The sequence below is a fragment of the Triticum aestivum genome, chromosome 3A (assembly GCF_018294505.1).
Source record: "Triticum aestivum cultivar Chinese Spring chromosome 3A, IWGSC CS RefSeq v2.1, whole genome shotgun sequence".
NCBI lineage: Eukaryota > Viridiplantae > Streptophyta > Magnoliopsida > Poales > Poaceae > Triticum > Triticum aestivum.
This window is the reverse complement of record NC_057800.1, coordinates 659,714,138-659,732,417: the sequence shown is the minus strand read 5'-3', so window position 1 is coordinate 659,732,417 and position 18,280 is coordinate 659,714,138.

The following is an 18,280-nucleotide window of genomic DNA, read 5'->3' as shown; positions in this document are numbered from 1 at the left end:
TTATTTTTAGACCGTCAATTCTTCATTTTGCATCACGACAAACTCGTGAAGACTCATGGCAATTATTCTTCTAACAATATTTTTGCTAGCACGGTAAAGAAAAACATGGCATATCTTTGTACAATAGCATGTCACACACACACACACACGCACGCACGCACGCACGCACGCGCGCGCGCGCACACACACACACACTGAAAATATCAAATCTATTATACAGATTCCCCCGAAGTACAAACCATCTCAAACATAATAAAAATTACATCAAGGTCCATGGACAACCGAACGACCATTGCCTCCGCCAGAAGCAATTCTCAAGCGTTCGTCGGGAGTAGTTTTTTGAGGAAACACTCCCAAATCACGACGTTGATTTAGATGATCTCTCGTGGGAAACGATAGTTGGATCAGATGATCGCCCCAAGGAGACATCAGCGCAATATTAGTCTAAGGTTATTTAGTTACACAAGCCTGAGAGCAAGCTATTGTCACTCAATCCCTTGGGCAAAAGTGTTTGTGGACTTCCTGATCCGGTGGCCGTCATTGTTAAGGGTCCGTGATCGACACATACTTCATATGCCCCCCAAGAAAACACATGCTTGATCTGAAAATCAAGATGATCGGTTGAGCTGGCAGATGGGGTGTTCGTGTCAGAAAGGGACAAGTGGCGCGGACCGATGGCAGTTTCCCCAACCATAGTGGAGGACCGATGGCAAAAACCATTAAAAGAGGATACCCTTTTTTAGAAGATATTAAGATGATAGCTAGGCCATGATTCTCGACCATTTCCGTACCCAACATTGGCCCCATGCCATTCCGTGTATTCACAAAAATAACACGAATCTACTCTAATCGAAGGGCTGAAATCCCAAATAAGATAGCCAACAGCTCACCTGTTGTTGTATGTCCAAATGGACTACTGCCGCCGCCAGCTGCATTATCTGCCCTTGATTTGTCAATCTCGGAATCCTATATGCGCGCGTTTACATCCATCACTGGTTGTTAGTGGACAGCATATGCCCTCTAGAAGGGCCGGCCGGCCGGCTCAGGTCATTTTTGCGGGATTGGAGCCGTGGCGCGGACGCACGCGACGTAACCCTCGCACGAGGCGTCACGCGTCAGTGTCAGGACAACACGCGTTGGCATGAAGGTGACGGTGAAGCCTCAACGAGCACAAGCAAACGCGCCGTCAAAGCCTCCTGCGTCAGAGATGCCGCTGACGGCCGCGCGCTGCAGGATACATGTCGTCGCCGGCGAGGCCACGACGCCCGAAAGGTCAGCGTCGTGCTTGCGGCGTCGCCGTTGAAAAACGTTTTCCTGATAAATGTGGCGGTCGATTTCCTGCGTTGCATCAGAGGCAGGGGGGAGCCCGCCTTGGCGACGAAGATGCGGTGGGGTGCTGCTCCGCGTAGCTCTCTCTGGCCAGGTCGACGCCAAACCAAAACTTTGGCGACATTCCACGGCCCGGCCCCCATGCGTGCGTCGCTACTGCTGCCCATTGATCGAGCTTGTCGAAGAATCTGGGTAGTCCCTCCCATGCCGTATTGGGCTACAGCGCGGCAGGGCGCCATCCCTACCATGTGGCCGTCTCCTGGCCAGAGGAACACGATGCGGAGCCCGGGGAGCACGGAGGGCGACAATGGGAAAGAGATGGATGGGTGTGCCAGGGACGAATGGTGACCCACGGAGCGTGATGGAGATGCACAAACAGTAAAAGTATTAGCTCGGCCTTTTTTTATCGGTCTTATTATCGGAACTGTGCTTCCCAAAGTCTATGATTGTTCAGTTTGAACTGTGCTTGCTTCAACTTTCAACGGCATGGTTTGAATTGTAGGAACTCTCGGCCCTTCCCAGACTTCTCTGCGTGACCGGAACAGGAAGCAAGGCCAACGATGGACATGGTGCTATCGGTATCGGGGATGACGAGCTTGAGAAGCTTCTGGCCTGGTGGGTGTATGAAACTCTGTTCGGATAAGCTGTATTATTGAACCGTGCAAAACAACAAGGCAACAAGTGATAAAGCCAAAGACAGATAATGCAGCGGAGCGAAGCTACAAGACGAAGTTCAAGCTCAAGAAATCCTCTCGATAGGGATTGGGCAAGCAAGTTGTTTGTTTATTTTAATCAATCATAACCGGGTTGTGGTGCACGCATTAAGCGAAATCAGTTGTTATGTTTTTTATCTTCTTTGCGCTAGAGTTATCAGAGTTCATAGTCAAATTGGAGAAAAAGAACATCGCAAGCAGGCAAGATACTAGCACCTCCTTTACGGCTGCCTCGCCTAGGTCAGCGATCATTGCACAAAACCAGGATTCACAAGCAACCCGTGGTGCACGCAACTCATAATGGACAGGTCCCATCAGCATCAGGTACACTAATCTTTCCTAGGAGAAATGCTGTCGTACATCACACTGAGTGACTGAAACAACAGCTTATCACCACTGCAAGCGCTGTAGCTCGGTCGGCTTACATCAACTTTATGGTAGAGATTTTTTTTAGGCACTTTATGGTAGAGATTAGCTAGAGAAAGTTTTATTCTGGGTTTTGTGCCTGCTTCTACGGGCCTTCCGTTCTTGGCGTGGATATCACGAGCGGCAGAATCAAAGCACCTTCTAATTTTAAATGTTAGACCTGGATTTCGGAAGAATGGGTGGTTGAACGGCAACCCGCAAATTTACTATCCGTTCGCGGACAGAGACCAGTCTATAAACATGGATGCGGGAGAATATCATCCAACCGCATTATGTATATGTTCGTCAGTAAATTTAAATTTAAATGCACGCTAATCCACACAATGCGCCGATTACATCTGCACAAGATTGCATCCCCAATCACAACCAAACAAAGCCAAACATGCTTAGTTTTTACATGTCTGAATCTAAAAATACATTAGTCCGGTAGTCCGTGCATTTCTGCCGTGTCGGACCGGCAATCCCAGCAAGCTGCCCCCCGATCAAGGAGGTGCCGTCTCCACCGCACAGACAGCCTTCGCGTCTGCGTCCGCGTTCGCCGCATCCTCATCTTCCGCCGCCGCCAACACATCTTTCTGCCGCTGCAACATCTGGTAGCTGACGGATTGCACGATCATTCTAGCATCGGCATCCAAAGAGTCGACATTCAAGGTCAATATCTTGGCTTCCTCCGCATTGGCGGCGATCTTCACCTTCTTTTCCTCGAGTGCAGCCTTCCTCTCTTCGATCATGGTCCTCCTCTCTTCAAGCTTGATCTTCTTCCCCGTCACCTCCATCAACTGTTTGAACCTCTCTGCCTTCCTCTTCTCCTTGATATCCGAGCGCCTCACGCATGCCTCCTACTTCTTTGCCAAGATGTCCTCGAATCTCTTCGTCAGCTTGGCCGCCGCACCTTCTCGCTTTGCCCTCTCCTCCTCGCACTTCTTTCCTCGCAAATTTCTTCTAACCTTCTTCGGCGTTCTTACGTTGGGCCGGTAGGGTCACCGGTTTCTTCCTTGTTGGCTTGGGCCGCGGTCTTGGCAATGGAAGAAGTGAGTGGGGGATTTTAGCACGGAAACAATGCGGGATGCTATGAAAGTGTGGGTTCCGCCTTCCTTTTGGGTGGGCCAGGGAGGCGGAGAGCGACGTTTCGCGTGTCCAGACTCCCGCAAAGCCCCCCGTTTGTCTCTGATTTGCGAGAGAAATCGCATCCAAACCGCACCGCGGATTGATACAGGACCACGTTGGGCCGCTTCAGTGTTTCCGAACGCATGCGGGAGGTTTGCGAATCGGCATTGGAGATACCCTGAAGGCTTAAATCTTAAAAGATCATATAGAAATTAGAAAGTCCGCCGGGCAAGGATGCCTTTGAATGGTCAGCATTTCTGGCAACCAAGTCCTCACGTTGCACATACGTCAGCTGAATCATCTTCGTGTTATGGACTGGATAAGTGAAACTTATTTACTTTTTGTATTTGCACCCCAACAAGGCCAAGTAAAACTATGTGTTAAAATTAATTACGAGTATGCACTACCGTACATAGTCTCGAGGTGGTGGAAGAAGACTGTCTATCGGTACACAATTGCTTGTGTAAGTAACTTAATCCATTTATTCACAAAAAAAAACTCAATCCATTAACAGTATGCTTACAGGTAGAGAACACAATCAAAAGATAAACTAGGGACAGAAAAAATGCACAGGTTTTTTGAAAATTGGTAGAGAAGGATGTCCAACAAAACGAAAAAGGCATAATCAGGGGAATCAGAACCTTTAGCTGGTTTAGTTTTCTGACTGCTCTGATGCTTTCTCTTGTAACAGCACCTTCAGGCCAATTTAGACGTGTCCCTCGCCTAAAATATTTCTGAGTTGATGAATTGCATATTCCAAGTGAATACAATGACTTGTTTTTTCTTTGAAAAGAGGGGTATCCGGTCTCTGAATCACATGCTGCATACAACCATTTTATTAGATGTGAATCAAGTTCAAGTCATTGAGTACCGAGTACCATATAGTAATACAAATAAAAGGAAAACACGACCACAATTAGTCGGACGCCAGCCAAATTGGTTGAATAAACCCAACGTAACCATTTCCAGCCGGCTGCAACCAGGGACAATAAGCGCCCATGCGTCCACATGCTGCAGTGATGATCACATACAGATTGAAGGTGTAGCAAGAAATTAGCAGTAGATAACCTGGAAGGAGTAGATGATATGTTAAAAACACAATCATTCCGGCAATTTCATATTGCGCTGAGAATGACACAAACTCCCACATGAATTTGGTCCTTCAGTTTATGATGAAATATCATCCAACTAGTTTTCAAACTAATTTGCATACTCATTGGCGGGGCTAAATTGCATGTAACATGAATCGTGCGCCAGATCACGGTAGTAAATAGATATGACAGAAATAAATGATGAATTGTCTCCTCTAATCACAAAAATAATGTGTTTTTGCTACCTTGCTAGTTACTCTTAGCAAGATTACCTTTGGCAGAACTAACCCCATTTGCAAAAATCACACGAAAACTTTGATCTTGGAAAGAATTTTTTTATTTTCAAATATGTTTTATAGGAAAAGTATGTCGAGAATCCATACGATCGGCATACATAGATTTCACGGTGAAAACACCATTAGTAGTTAACCACCACTAGAACAAATCTGGCATTTGCTTAGATTAATCCACATCAACTTAGAACCAAACGCATCCACTTAGTCCATTTGTCACCTAGTAAAACCCTGCAGAATTGGTTCAAAGGGCAAGTCCTAAGAACAGAAGCAGTCGAATCCTCTTTTCCTGAACACAACATTATACAAGGTCAGGTATTGTAGAGCTAATGCAGTGTCATCCAACCAGATGTCTTCCCAAAATCTCGTCTGGTCGTCAACAACCTTAAAGGAACCTCTCTTAAAAAAGGACGACTTGACCTTCATCAAGCCCATCCACGGTGAATCTATAGGTTTGGCATCTCCTTGGGATAACATTTTGGAGTTCAGGTATTTTTTATGCAGCAACTCTTGCCAAATACGTTCCTCGTTGAGTAGCTTATGCAAATATTTGTTGATTAAGCACATGTTTTTATTTTGAGGTTTTCAATGCCCAACCCACCTTGATCCTTATCCTACACAAAATGTCTCATTTAGGAAGTATGTACTTCTGCATCTGCTCCTCGCATTGCCAAAAGAACCTAGACTTATTAAAGAAGTTTTTCAAAACCCTTTTAGGTATCTCGGAAAATATAGCATGAACATCATTATACTAGTAAGGACAACATTGATGAAGGTAAGTCATCCTCCATATGGTAAAATATTACCCTTCCAACTACTAAGCTTATTTTTTAAGCGGTCTTCAATATATTTTTCATTCGTGGTTGGAGAGCTTACGATAATGAATGTGAAACCTGAGATACATAAATGGAAGGTGTTGGTGCAATATCTGTCTTCCTATGTTTTGGAGATTGTTGATAGAAACATGTATGGATTGATTTGTTTGCTAGTGCATACAGAGAGAAATAGTTCATACAAAACCGAAGAGAATGTTTTCTCCGGTGCTAAGTTCGAGGAACTTCACCGAAGTATATCTGCGTTGCGGAGAAGAATGAGCTACATCTATTGAAGACATGTAGACGAGAAGATTGCTGTGAAGGATTTAGCCCCTCGAAGGTTATTGCTGACGTGAAGCAATTAGTTCGGTGTTGTTGTTCGAAGAAATTGACTGCTGCGAATGGAAGTCAGAGACAAAGAGGAGACGTAGTATTCTTTTCGTTGTTATTCTTTCGTTCAATTGAGTCATAGGACCTCCGTACTATTAAGAGGGGTATAGGTTCTCGAAGCTTAGAGCCGCCGTGATGCTTAAGACCAAAACCTATGAAAGATGCGAGAGAAATCTCTTTATGCTCCGAATCATTACCTGGCAGCAGTGAATGTTGTTCTTCATGCTGCAGGAGATATCTTTCGGACTAAGGAGTTAGCATTACTTGCTTCACAAGTAATGTTACCGTTGTGCTCAAATTTCCGACCGTTGGACTCATGTCCTTCGGCCATTGGCTTCTCCACATGTCCAATTTGGTCATTTCCCATCAAGGAAGGCTGCAGCTATAAATAGCCACCCCACTCCAACGTTGCCCATTGGCTTCTCTGCTTAAGATTTCTGAGAAGATTGATTTAAGCACCCCCTCTCCGAGTGATTTGAGTTTAAGATCCACTGAGAGAAAAATCAAGAGCCCAAACTTAGACAGTAGTTTAGCATCCCAGTAGTTCTGAGTTAGAGTTCTTGTACCTATTACTCTTGAGAGATGCGCACTCTCTAGACGGATAGGTGTCGACTCGAGTGTTGAAGAGTTGTTGTCTTCATCAGGCAAGATCTTCAGCAATCAAGAGTGGTTGTAGTTTGCGAAGGTCGACCGAAGATTTGGAGATTGCCGACAAGTATCTACCACGAGTGAAATCAACTGATGTCTGATAAGCTTCGAGTTGAAGGAGAATGGGGTGAAGAGAGTTTATCTTCCGTGTTAAGTCACAACCCCTCCAACCAGACGTAGCCCTTTGGCAGAAGGGTGAAATGGTCTACCAAATCTCACTATCGCCATCGAGTACCACTGGTTCATTCTACTTTACTGCAATTCCTTTAGCAGTTTACTTTAGTGCTCTATGTCGATAATTTATCTGATAATTATCATCAGTTGTACTTTTCTTTCGCACCAATCATCTCTCTTGTTCACATCATATATCATTGTGTTCATCCTGTTGGATTCTCATCACTCGTCTTTATCATCACTGTCATATTCTTCGGTTCATCTGTGCCAACTTATTATAGTTTTATTTCACTGTTCATGTAATGTTCTCATGTTACTTCATGTGATTGCATGTAGCATTACTATCGTTGTGGTCAAACATGTGGTATTGCAAGCCCGTGCCATAATTGCTTCCCACGTCGATAGATATGCACCCCAACATCATGCTTGATTGAGCTGTTTTCTATCATACCTTATTTCCGCTGCTGTGTTTGGGACCTGTTCAAAACATTCGCAAGAATTTTTTTAATCTCCCATTCACACCCCCCTCTGGTCGATATACTCTTGGTCCTAACATAAGGGATCCCAATTCACAGTCAGACAGTTGCATGTACGAACTCTCCTCAAAATTGGAATCTTGATGTGTTTTAGCAAACTTCTGAAGGAAATATGCTCTAGAGGCAATAATAAAGTTGCTATTTATATTTCCTTATATCATGATAAATTTTTATTATTCATGCTAGAATTGTATTAACCGAAAACTTAGTATATGTGTGAATACATAGACAAACAGAGTGTCACTAGTTTGCCTCTACTTGACTAGCTCGTTGAATCAAAGATGGTTAAGTTTCCTAGCCATAGACATGAGTTGTCATTTGATTAATGGGATCACATCATTAGAGAATGATGTGATTGACTTGACCCATTCTGTTAGCTTAGCACGATGATCGTTTAGCTTGTTGCTACTGCTTTCTTCATGACTTATGCATATTCCTCTGACTATGAGATTATGCAACTCCCGAATACCAGAGGAACACTTTGTGTGCTACCAAATGTCACAACATAACTGGGTGATAATAAAGGTGCTCTACAGGTGTCTCCGATGGTACTTGTTGAGTTGGCATAGATCAAGATTAGGATTTTTCACTCCGATTGTCGGAGAGGTATCTCTGGGCCCTCTCGGTAATGCACATCACTATAAGTCTTGCAAGCAATGTGACTAATGAGTTAGTTGCAGGATGACACATTACGGAACAAGTAACGAGACTTGCCGGTAACGAGATTTGAACTAGGTATTGAGATACCGATGATCGAATCTCGGGCAAGTAACATACCGATGACAAAGGGAACAACGCATGTTGTTATGCGGTTTGACCGATAAAGATCTTCGTAGAATATGTAGGATCCAATATGAGCATCCAGGTTCCTCTATTGGTTATTGACCGAAAATGAGTCTCGGTCATGTCTACATAGTTCTCGAACCCGTAGGGTCCGCACGCTTAACGTTCGGTGACGATCGGTATTATGAGTTTATGTGTTTTAATGTACCAAAGGTTGTTCGGTGTCCCGGATGAGATCAGGGACATGACAAGCAGTCTTGAAATGATCGAGCCATAAAGATCGATATATTGGAAGGCTATATTTGGACATCGGAAAGGTTCCGAGTCATCCGGGTATTTTTCGAAGTACCGGGGGAGTTACGGGAATACGGGAGTACATATGGGCCTTAGTGGGCTTTAAGGGAAAAAGAGGAGAAGCCACGACGGCTGGCTGCGCTCCCCCCATGGGCCTAGTCCGAATTGGACTAGGGGAGGGGTTGCACCCCCTCTTTCCTTCTCCTCCCCCTCTCCTTCCTTTCCCCTCCTAGTAGGACTAGGAAAGGAGGAATCCTAATCCTACTAGGAGGAGGATTCCTCCCTCCTTTGGTGCACCTAGAGAGGCGGCCGGCCTCCCCTCCCTCCTTTATATACGTGGGGAGGGGGGCACCCTAGAGGACACACAAGTTGATCCGTTGATCTTTTAGCCGTGTGCGGTGCCCCCCTCCACCATAATCCACCTCGGTCATATCGTAGCGGTGCTTAGGCGAAGCCCTGCGTCGGTAGCATCATCATCACCGTCATCACGCCGTCATGCTGACGGAACTCTCCCTCGAAGCTCTGCTTGATCGGAGTTCGTGGGATGTTACCGAGCTGAACGTGTGCTGAACTCGGAGGTGCCGTACGTTCGGTACTTGGATTGGCTGGATCGTGAAGACGTACGACTACATCAACCGCGTTCTCATAACGCTTCCGCTTACGGTCTATGAGGGTACGTGGACGACACTCTCCCCTCTTGTTACTATGCATCACCTTGATCTTGCATGTGCGCGGGATTTGTTTTGAAATTACTATGTTCCCCAACAGTGGCATCCGAGCCAGGTTTATGCGTAGATGTTATATGCACGAGTAGAACACAAAAGAGTTGTGCGCGTGAGTATATACATATTGCTTGCCGTTACTAGTTGATTCTTGATTCGACGGATTGTTGGATGAAGCAGCCCAGACCGACATTACGCGTACGCTCACTACACCACAACATTGATGCAATGGCTTGTAATCTGCCGGGAGAAAGCTCTTAAGAGGGCACACAAACTGCCGGTAGTGTGGTTCTCCTGGCAGATAGAACTGCCATGAGAACGGCTGCCGGGGATTAGTTCTCCCGGCAGTTAGAATATTCCCGGCAGTTCGTCTGCCCTGACCCATGTGTTTGCCAGCAGATTATTTCCTCCTGGCAGACTTGTTGTGGCATAGGTACTACAGTTAAAGGCAGAGTAACTGCCGGCAGATACATGTTTACCCGGCATTTTATATGCCAGGACGTTGAGTTTCACGAGCAAACTGCTCTAGCATTATATAACTAATTTAATATTTACCATGTTGAGGCAATCTGGACAGATCACAACTGTACACACACTTCAATGAAAGTTACATGTAGGCCTCATCCAAAACCTTAAACTTCATTCAATAAACAAAACATACCAAATACATATGTTCCAAGATACATGCATGAAACAGCCATATATATGGACGTTGTGCCGCAAAAGGAAAAGTACATATGTTCTAAGTGTGCCACACAACCAAAATGAGCATACTATGTCATATGTGCCAAAACAACCACAAACTTAATTGTAGGTCTTCCAAATCTTCAGCAGCTTGTAGATCTTCCAAATCTCCATCAACCTACATATCTTTGGGAAACCTGCAAAAGACCGGAAAGTCGAATCAATGAAGCCCGTGTTTCAGATTTTTAATCAAGACATTAATGCCAGAATAGTTTGGATGTTAGGGACACTTTTAAAGCATATTATGCTCGAGACTGGATAAATCAGCTGTTAGTGGTATGTGAATATATGGAATTTAATCCAAACCTAGAACATGCAGATCTGAACAAGTAGGGTGTAGAGCTTGTGAACAAACTGATCCGCAAAAGTATGGTATGCCGAAACTCCTATAAACATATTGGGCATTGCAGTTCTGGGAAAATTATAAACTAGAAAGCTTTTGCTTTATAGCAAGAAAGAGTTTCCCTACTACATATCGAATGAGAAAATAAGAAGGGAATTATTATCACTATTTGAAAGGACATGCGGTGCCCCCATGTGTGGTTTTGGTAATTGATGACAATCTCTATGGACTAACGGTTGCCTTGAGTTATATTTGAAGGATTTGTCCATAGGATTGTCTTGAAGTCCATGTGTTGGTTTCAAGGAGTTTATGAGATGGCCAAAGTGCTTTTCAAGGAATTATCCAAAGATTGGTCATGTGTGAGTTGAGCTTATTGCAAGCATGTCTTGAAGATTGTGTGATCATTCATGGTTACCTTCAAGACATCATCCAAATGAGAGTTGGAAATATTCAATGTTGATCAAGACTAAGTCAAGAGTAAATCAAGTAGATCAACTCACAAAGCGTAGAAGAAGTACCGAGAGGGATCAAGTGATCCCATGGTATGGTAGGCATTGTCCATTACGCTTTGTGTACTAACCCATGGTCTACGTGAGAGTTCTTTGTGGGGTTAGGTATGTTTCCATGGTCTTGCGTCAAGAGGAAGATCTCATACAACCCATGGAGGATGACATCAAGTGGTGATCGTCATCAAGTTTGCAGTGTGCAAGTTCAAGTGGAGCAACTCGAAGAGTGGCTCACCCATAATGGATTATGGGGGAGTAATCAAGCTTGAAGCTTGCTGTCCATTGTGGTGTCAATGGAATTGTGAAGATGTGCCAAAGAGTGGCTCACCCATAGTGGAGTATGGGGGAGCAATCAACTAGTCTTCATCGAGCCAATACAATCAAGAAAGGTGGTCCAACTTGAGGAAGTCAAGATCGTCATCATCTAGCTCAAGTGGACTATGTGCAAGGCAAAGTTTTGCCCTTGATAGGTTTTCTATTTTACCGGTCTCATAGTGGTAGTTGGGAGACCGGGTTGTAGGATCGATTGCCGTACTATCAAGGGGGGCTCTCTAGGGAGTAGCTTGATCGTATCATTAGTCAAGAGCTCAAACCATTGCATCCTTGCATCATCTTTCTTGGTTCTTGTTTGGTTCCATTTGTGAGTCTTAGAGCTTATGGTCATCTTTATGACAAGCTTGAGTTCATCGAAAACGGAGTTCACATGCATCTTCTATGATGTTTTCGGTGTTGGAGGTTTTACCGGTCTTATCCGAGAAAGGGTTCTCACCATTTTATTATGGTCCTTTTCTCATTTGCTTCTTATTGATATTTCTCTCAAGATTGTGTTAGCCCTTGTCATTAGCTTTCCAACAAACTTGGTTTCGTTGAATTCGGAGCTCGTATGCGAAAGTTGTGGTTGTTTTGATATTGCCTGTTTTTCACAGAGAGGTTGTACCGCCCCATGGAGAGGTTGTACCGCTTGACCGGTACAACCGGTGTTTGGAGCGGTTGTACCGCTCCAGAATTGGTCCGGAGGTTGTACCGGTCATGTACCGCTCTACCACCGGACTGGTCTCTGTTGTGGTGCGGTTGTTGGGCGGTTGTGGGCCGGTTGTACCGCTTATTGCCTGTTACCGGTTGTATCGGTGCTCATAGAGGTTGTACCGCTCCTATGTTGTTCTGTACATAATGGGCAGATTCGTGGGGACCTATTTAAGGGGGTCTTCTTCCCCAATGGTTCTCTATCTCTTGAGCTCGTTTTTTCCCCCATTGTTGACCTTCTTTGAGCTTGCTAACTCTCAATCCCTCCATGGATTCTTGCTAGTTTTTGAGGGGAAAGAGAGAGGAGATCTAGATCCACATTTCCACCAATCAATTTCTCCTCTATGTGAGGGGAACCCCTTGGATATAGATCTTGGAGTTTTTGGTGTTCTCCTTCTTGTTCTTCCTCTCATTTTCCTCCCTAGCATTAGTTGCTCCGGTGGGATTTGAGAGAGAAGGACTTGGGCACTCCGTGTGCCCTTGCCATTGCATTTGGTGCATCGGTTTGAGTTCTCCACGGTGATATGTGGAAGTGAAGTTTGAGAAGCTTATTACTCTTGGGTGTTTGGGCACCCTAGAGCTTGTTCCTCATGGGTGCCTTGGCGCCCTAGATGGTTGGTGTTGTTTGGAGCTCAATCATTGTGGTGTAAAGCTCTGGGCAAGCGTCGGGGTCTCCAATTAGGTTGTGGAGATCGCCCCGAGCAATTTGACGGGTACCGGTGACCGCCCCAAGGGTTGCCAAAGTGTACGGGCTCGGTGACCGCCCCCAAGGGTTTCCATTTGTACGGGTTCGGTGACCGCCCTCAAGGGTCCCTTAGTGGAATCACGGCATCTTGCATTGTGCGAGGGCGTGAGGAGATTACGGTGGCCCTAGTGGCTTCTTGGGGAGCATTGTGCCTCCACACCGCTCCAAACGGAGATTAGCATCTGCAAGGGTGTGAACTTCGGGATACATCGTCGTCTCTGCGTGCCTCGGTTATCTCTTACCCGAGCTCTTTACTTATGCACTTTACTTTGTGATAGCCATATTGTTTCTTATCATATATCTTGCTATCACATAGTTGCTTATCTTGCTTAGCATAAGTTGTTGGTGCACATAGGTGAGCCTAGTTGTTTTAGGTTTTGTGCTTGACAAATTAACCGCTAGGTTTATTCCGCATTTGTTCAAGCCTAAATCGTAATTATTTTAAAACGCCTATTCACCCCCCCCCTCTAGGCGACATCCACGATCTTTCAATTGGTATCAGAGCCTCGTCTCGCTTTATTAGGCTTTACTGCCTAGAGAGTAAAGATGTCGACTAGGGGATTAGGATTCTTTGACACTCTTAGTTTCGATGGCACAAATTTTGATGTTTGGGTAATTCGCATGCTTAATCTCTTTAGGGTCATGGACCCAAATTTAGAGCGAATTGTAGATATGGGTTTTTCTCCTCCAAAGGATCCCCAAAGATTATCTTTAGAGGATGAGAAAAACTCTTATCTCAATGCTCAAGCTTCTAATGTGCTTTTTGATGCTTTGAGCAATGTAGTTATATTTCAACTCATGTTGTTCCGGGATGCTCATGAGTTGTGGACAAAGCTTCAAGATAAATATGGCGTGTCCAAGTTTTGTGGGGATGATTGTTCTCCCTCCACATCCGGCCGTATAGTCTTCTCAACTTCTTCTACTTCACCTACATGTGGTTTGCCACAAGGTAATGATATGGTGAGTAGTGTTGGTCATTGCAATGATGATAGTATGTTTATTGTGGATGATCCTTCATCACTATCTTATTGCAATGCTCCTTCTTTGGGCTTTAACACTTCGAGCACTCCAAATGTTTCACATGCTTGTGTTGATAGTCCTTGCATATCATGTAGAAATTGCTTGACTAAATCTCATGATGATATGTTTACTATGTCTTGTTGCAATGATAAAGATGCATATATGTCCTCGAATTGTTGTGCTAACAATGTAGAGGAAACCCAACACCCCATGGAACAAGATGTGGTCTTGAATGGTGCTTCAATGGATCCTACATCATCATCTATTGCATTTTGCCTTATGGCCAAGGCTTCAAAGGTATCTCCCACTTTGAATCCCAATATATCTTGTGATGATGGCAAGAGTGATGATGATGTTGATTATGATGAAGAGAATGATAATGTTGCCTCCTTAAAAACTAAGGGGGGAATGATTTTTAAAGCTCTTCACAAAAATAAACTTGCTCGTTCCAACTTTATGGAAATCATGTCTATTGCCATTGAAGGCAAGAAATACATTGAGGAGTTGGAATCTCATCTAGAGGAGCATGAGGTCACCATTGAGAAAATGGAAGCTCATGAGCGTGATTACGCAAATGAGATCGCGGAGCTATCTCAAGCTCTTGAACATGAACAAACCTCATCTGAATCTCTTGAGGAGACCTTTGCTATAGAATTATCTAGAATAAAGGAATCTCATGATAGAGCACTCGAGGTGGCCAATGATTTCAAAACTAAAAATGCTAAGCTTGAAGTTGCTCATGCTAGACTCCTTGAGGATTTTGAGCACCTCGAAAATGGCTCAAGGGCCATCAAGGGTGAGCTCATCAAACTCACCGAGTCTCATGCTCTTCTTACTTAAAAGAGCTTGCCAAGGTGTCCTCTCCTATTGTTGTTAATGATGATGCTTGGGATACTAACTCTATTACTTGTGAAGCATCCATTTTGAAGGAGAATGTTGAGCTTCGGGCTCAACTTGAGTTGCTATCTAGCAATTATGGGAAATTGGAAGAAAACCATGAAAAGCTCTCAAGCTCTCATGATGATCTTCTAGTATCCCATAAGGAGCTAAAGATATCTCATGAAGCCATGATTTCTAAGGTAACATCTAGTGAGCCTCATGTGGATACTAGCACTAACTCTAGTCAAAATGCTATATTGCCATGTGCTAGTCCTTGTAATTCATCTACTCACAATGTTGGTACATCTTGTGATGAATTGCTTTCCTTGCCTTGTTGCTCTAACGATGAAGCTTATACTTCCTCTAGTACTTGTGTTGAGACTAACCATGTAGAGGAAATCAAAGAGCTCAAGGCCCAAGTCACTTCTTTGAAGAAAGACTTGGAAAAGAGTCATGAAGGGAAATCCACACTCAACAATATCTTGAGTGTGCAAAAATCCCCCAATGACAAAGGTGGACTTGGATTCAACTCCAATAAGAAGAAGAGGTCCAAGATGATCAAGAAGAAGGGCCAAGAACAAGTCAAGAATTCGGCCAAGATTATTTAATTCAAGTGCAAAATTGAAGGGCATCATGTTAGATCTTTCCCATTGAAGAAGAAACCCATTAGTGACAAGCAACAAGGGAAGCGGCCACAAGTTCATTCTCATGCTCAATCTCAAGTTGAAGAAAAGCCTCTTCCCAAGAAGACTCAAGCTTATGCTTCTCAAATTGAGAAATCAAGTGAGAAGAAAGTGAAGAGTAGACGTTGCTACCTATGTCGCGAGAAAGGTCACCTCGCCTCTTCATGCACTAGTGGTAACTTATCCAACCCAATTATTATTGATGATATCTATTCTCTTGGGAAGGATAATGTTGGCAATGTGTTTGCCAAATTTGTTGGTGCTCAAAGTGGTGTCAAGAAAAGAACCATTTGGGTAGCCAAGCCTATTGTGACTAACCTCTTAGGACCCAACTTGGTTGGGGACCAACAAGCTCAAACTTGATCAATAGGTGATATTGGTGGTCATTGGAGACTTGGCTACATTATGAAGAATTAAGGGGACTTCATCATTCTTATTGTATCAAGCCAAGTCAATTGAATCATCAAGATTATATCTTATATCCAATGTGCCTCCTTGCGGTAACTTGTACCTCAATTGCTTACATTGAAAGTTACTTGCCCCCTTGCATGTTTTGGTTTTGTTCCTTGCATGTGTTTGTATATGTTGTGCTTCCAACTTGATTATCTTGAGCAATCAAGTATGTGTGTGTTGGTTTGCACATCATGTACATGTGTGTCATTCGTTGAGCCTTTGTGCATCTTGGTCATATATTGGTTGGCTCTTGTGAGAGATTAATGGAATATCCCATTGTGGGGGAGTGATGTGCTTTGTGCACCTCACAATCCTATAAATGTGTGTACATGAGGAATGCCATCTAGTATTGATATTACAAGATTATCTAGTCGCTATGTGGTATGTCTTCTCATGAGAAATTCAAATTCTAAATAGTCCATTAATTATCTCTTGTTGGATCCTTTAATTGCCTCTTGTCTATCTTTAATTGGTATCACATTATGGGGGAGTAATATGCTATGAGTATATTACTAGCCTAGAAAATGTGTACATTTGAGATATTGTCATCTAGAGTTGATATTGTAAATCATCTTGTTCCTAGGTGGCATGTTAGCTCTACAAGTTGCAATTTGTTTTTTTTGTTTGTTGTGAAGATGATGTCGGATATCCTTGCTATCTACCACCGGGAATTATTTCCAAATACTTCTTGTCTTTTGACAATTGGTACTCACTTGTGTGGTAGATATTATTGATCATCTTTACATTAGCCTTTGCTTTTATTTGCCTTATCTCTTGCCTAGGATTGTGTCAACTCCCATTGTATTCCATACCACTTGTGGATCTTGTTATTTCCTTGAGCTTCTCTAGTGTTTGTATAGATATAGAGAAAGTGGTGATCCCATCTTGTGCTTTTTGTATTCAAATGCAATTTCTCTATAATGCACTAGTCGTGGGGGAGCTATCCTATTTTCTATAAAACACTCATCTTGCGATCCTTATCAAGCGTGTGTTGGTGGAAGGCAAGCCTTTTTCGTTTTGGTACTTTGTGCCATCATGAAACTTTGTAGAGAGCTTGGTTTGTTTGGAACCATCCTCTCTTTTGGGGGTTTGATATCCTTTATTTAGTGGGTATCAATGGATATCTCATTCCTTGATGTATCTTTTATTGATATCCTTCAAGTGATGATTTATTCATTTGGTATCTTTTCTTCACTTGGTATTTCTTTGTCATTTGGTATCGGTTCTTGAAAGTCTTGAGCATGCATATTTACTTCTTGTAGTTTCTTTGGCATGTTTTCTTTCTTTGACCCAATATATAGGGGGAACTCCACCAAGTCTCAAATTGGATGAGATGTGCATGAAATTCATTTTCATATCTATATGCACATATTTATGTGGAGTTTGTCCTATGTGTTGTTGGTTCTCTAACTCTTTGGTCCCAATGAGTTTGGGTACCATTTTGTTTGTGTTGTTGTTCTAGGAACAAGTGGAGATGCATTGGATGCTCGGCTCACTCACAAGGAAGGTGTTGTCACCATGTGCTTATTGGAGTCAAGCTAGGATGATCAATGAACTACTTTGTACCTTCAATTGGTATCTACTACATCCTTCAAATGTTATCTCGGTAACAAGTATCTTCATATACTTCATGCACACATTTCTTGCATCAACCTTGTGTAGGTTGTATCATGGCATGTTATCCATTCTTTATTGTGATACTTGTTTCCTTTCTCAAAGCATCCCAACAATGATGTCTTGTTGCTAGTTGTGATGTCTTTGATGTTCGTGTGGTTGGAATTCATTTACATACAATAAGACCATATCTAGCCATGTGCTATGCTCTCAAGCAAATATCTTATTGGTATATGTATGAGTTCCTTTTGGATATCTTGTTCCTTCGTGTTGTAACTATTTCGGGTGTACATCCTTCTTTGTAGATATATATATCATCATGATTTCGTCTACCTAGAATCTTATACACTTGAGAGAAGTTGCATATCTAGATGATATCCTTTATTTCACGTCCACCTTGTCTTTCTTATGTTATTTCTTTGGTGGCTCCGTGAAAGCCTTTGCCTTGAGTGTGTGTCTTCTATCGTTGCATCTTGATGCACTCGTGTGTGGTGAAGATTATTTTCCTCATGCTTATCTTTATGAGGTTTTTGCCATCTTAATTGGCATCCCTCGTCTTGATGCACCTTTCATCCTCTATCTTCACCGCGGGTTGTCACAAGCATAGGTTCTCTATATGCTTATTAGTAAGCTTGTGAACCCATTTGGTAGTTATATGTGGGAATGATAGGCCTTGCACCGTGTGCCTCATTCTTTCAAGACTTTATTGATGCTTAATGCTCATCCGTACATTAGTATTCTCAAGTGCATTGCCTTGACTCACACACATCATTTTGGTTGAGCCCATTCTTAAGTTGCCTCTTTCACTTGTTGCTCAACTATGTGTTTGTTACATGTACTAGGCTTAGTTTCCTATATGCTCACTTGCACTTGTTGTTAGTTTATATTGATTTTGGGGGAGCTGTGATCCTATTTTGTGCACTTTGTATCCAAATACAAAAAATTCTTA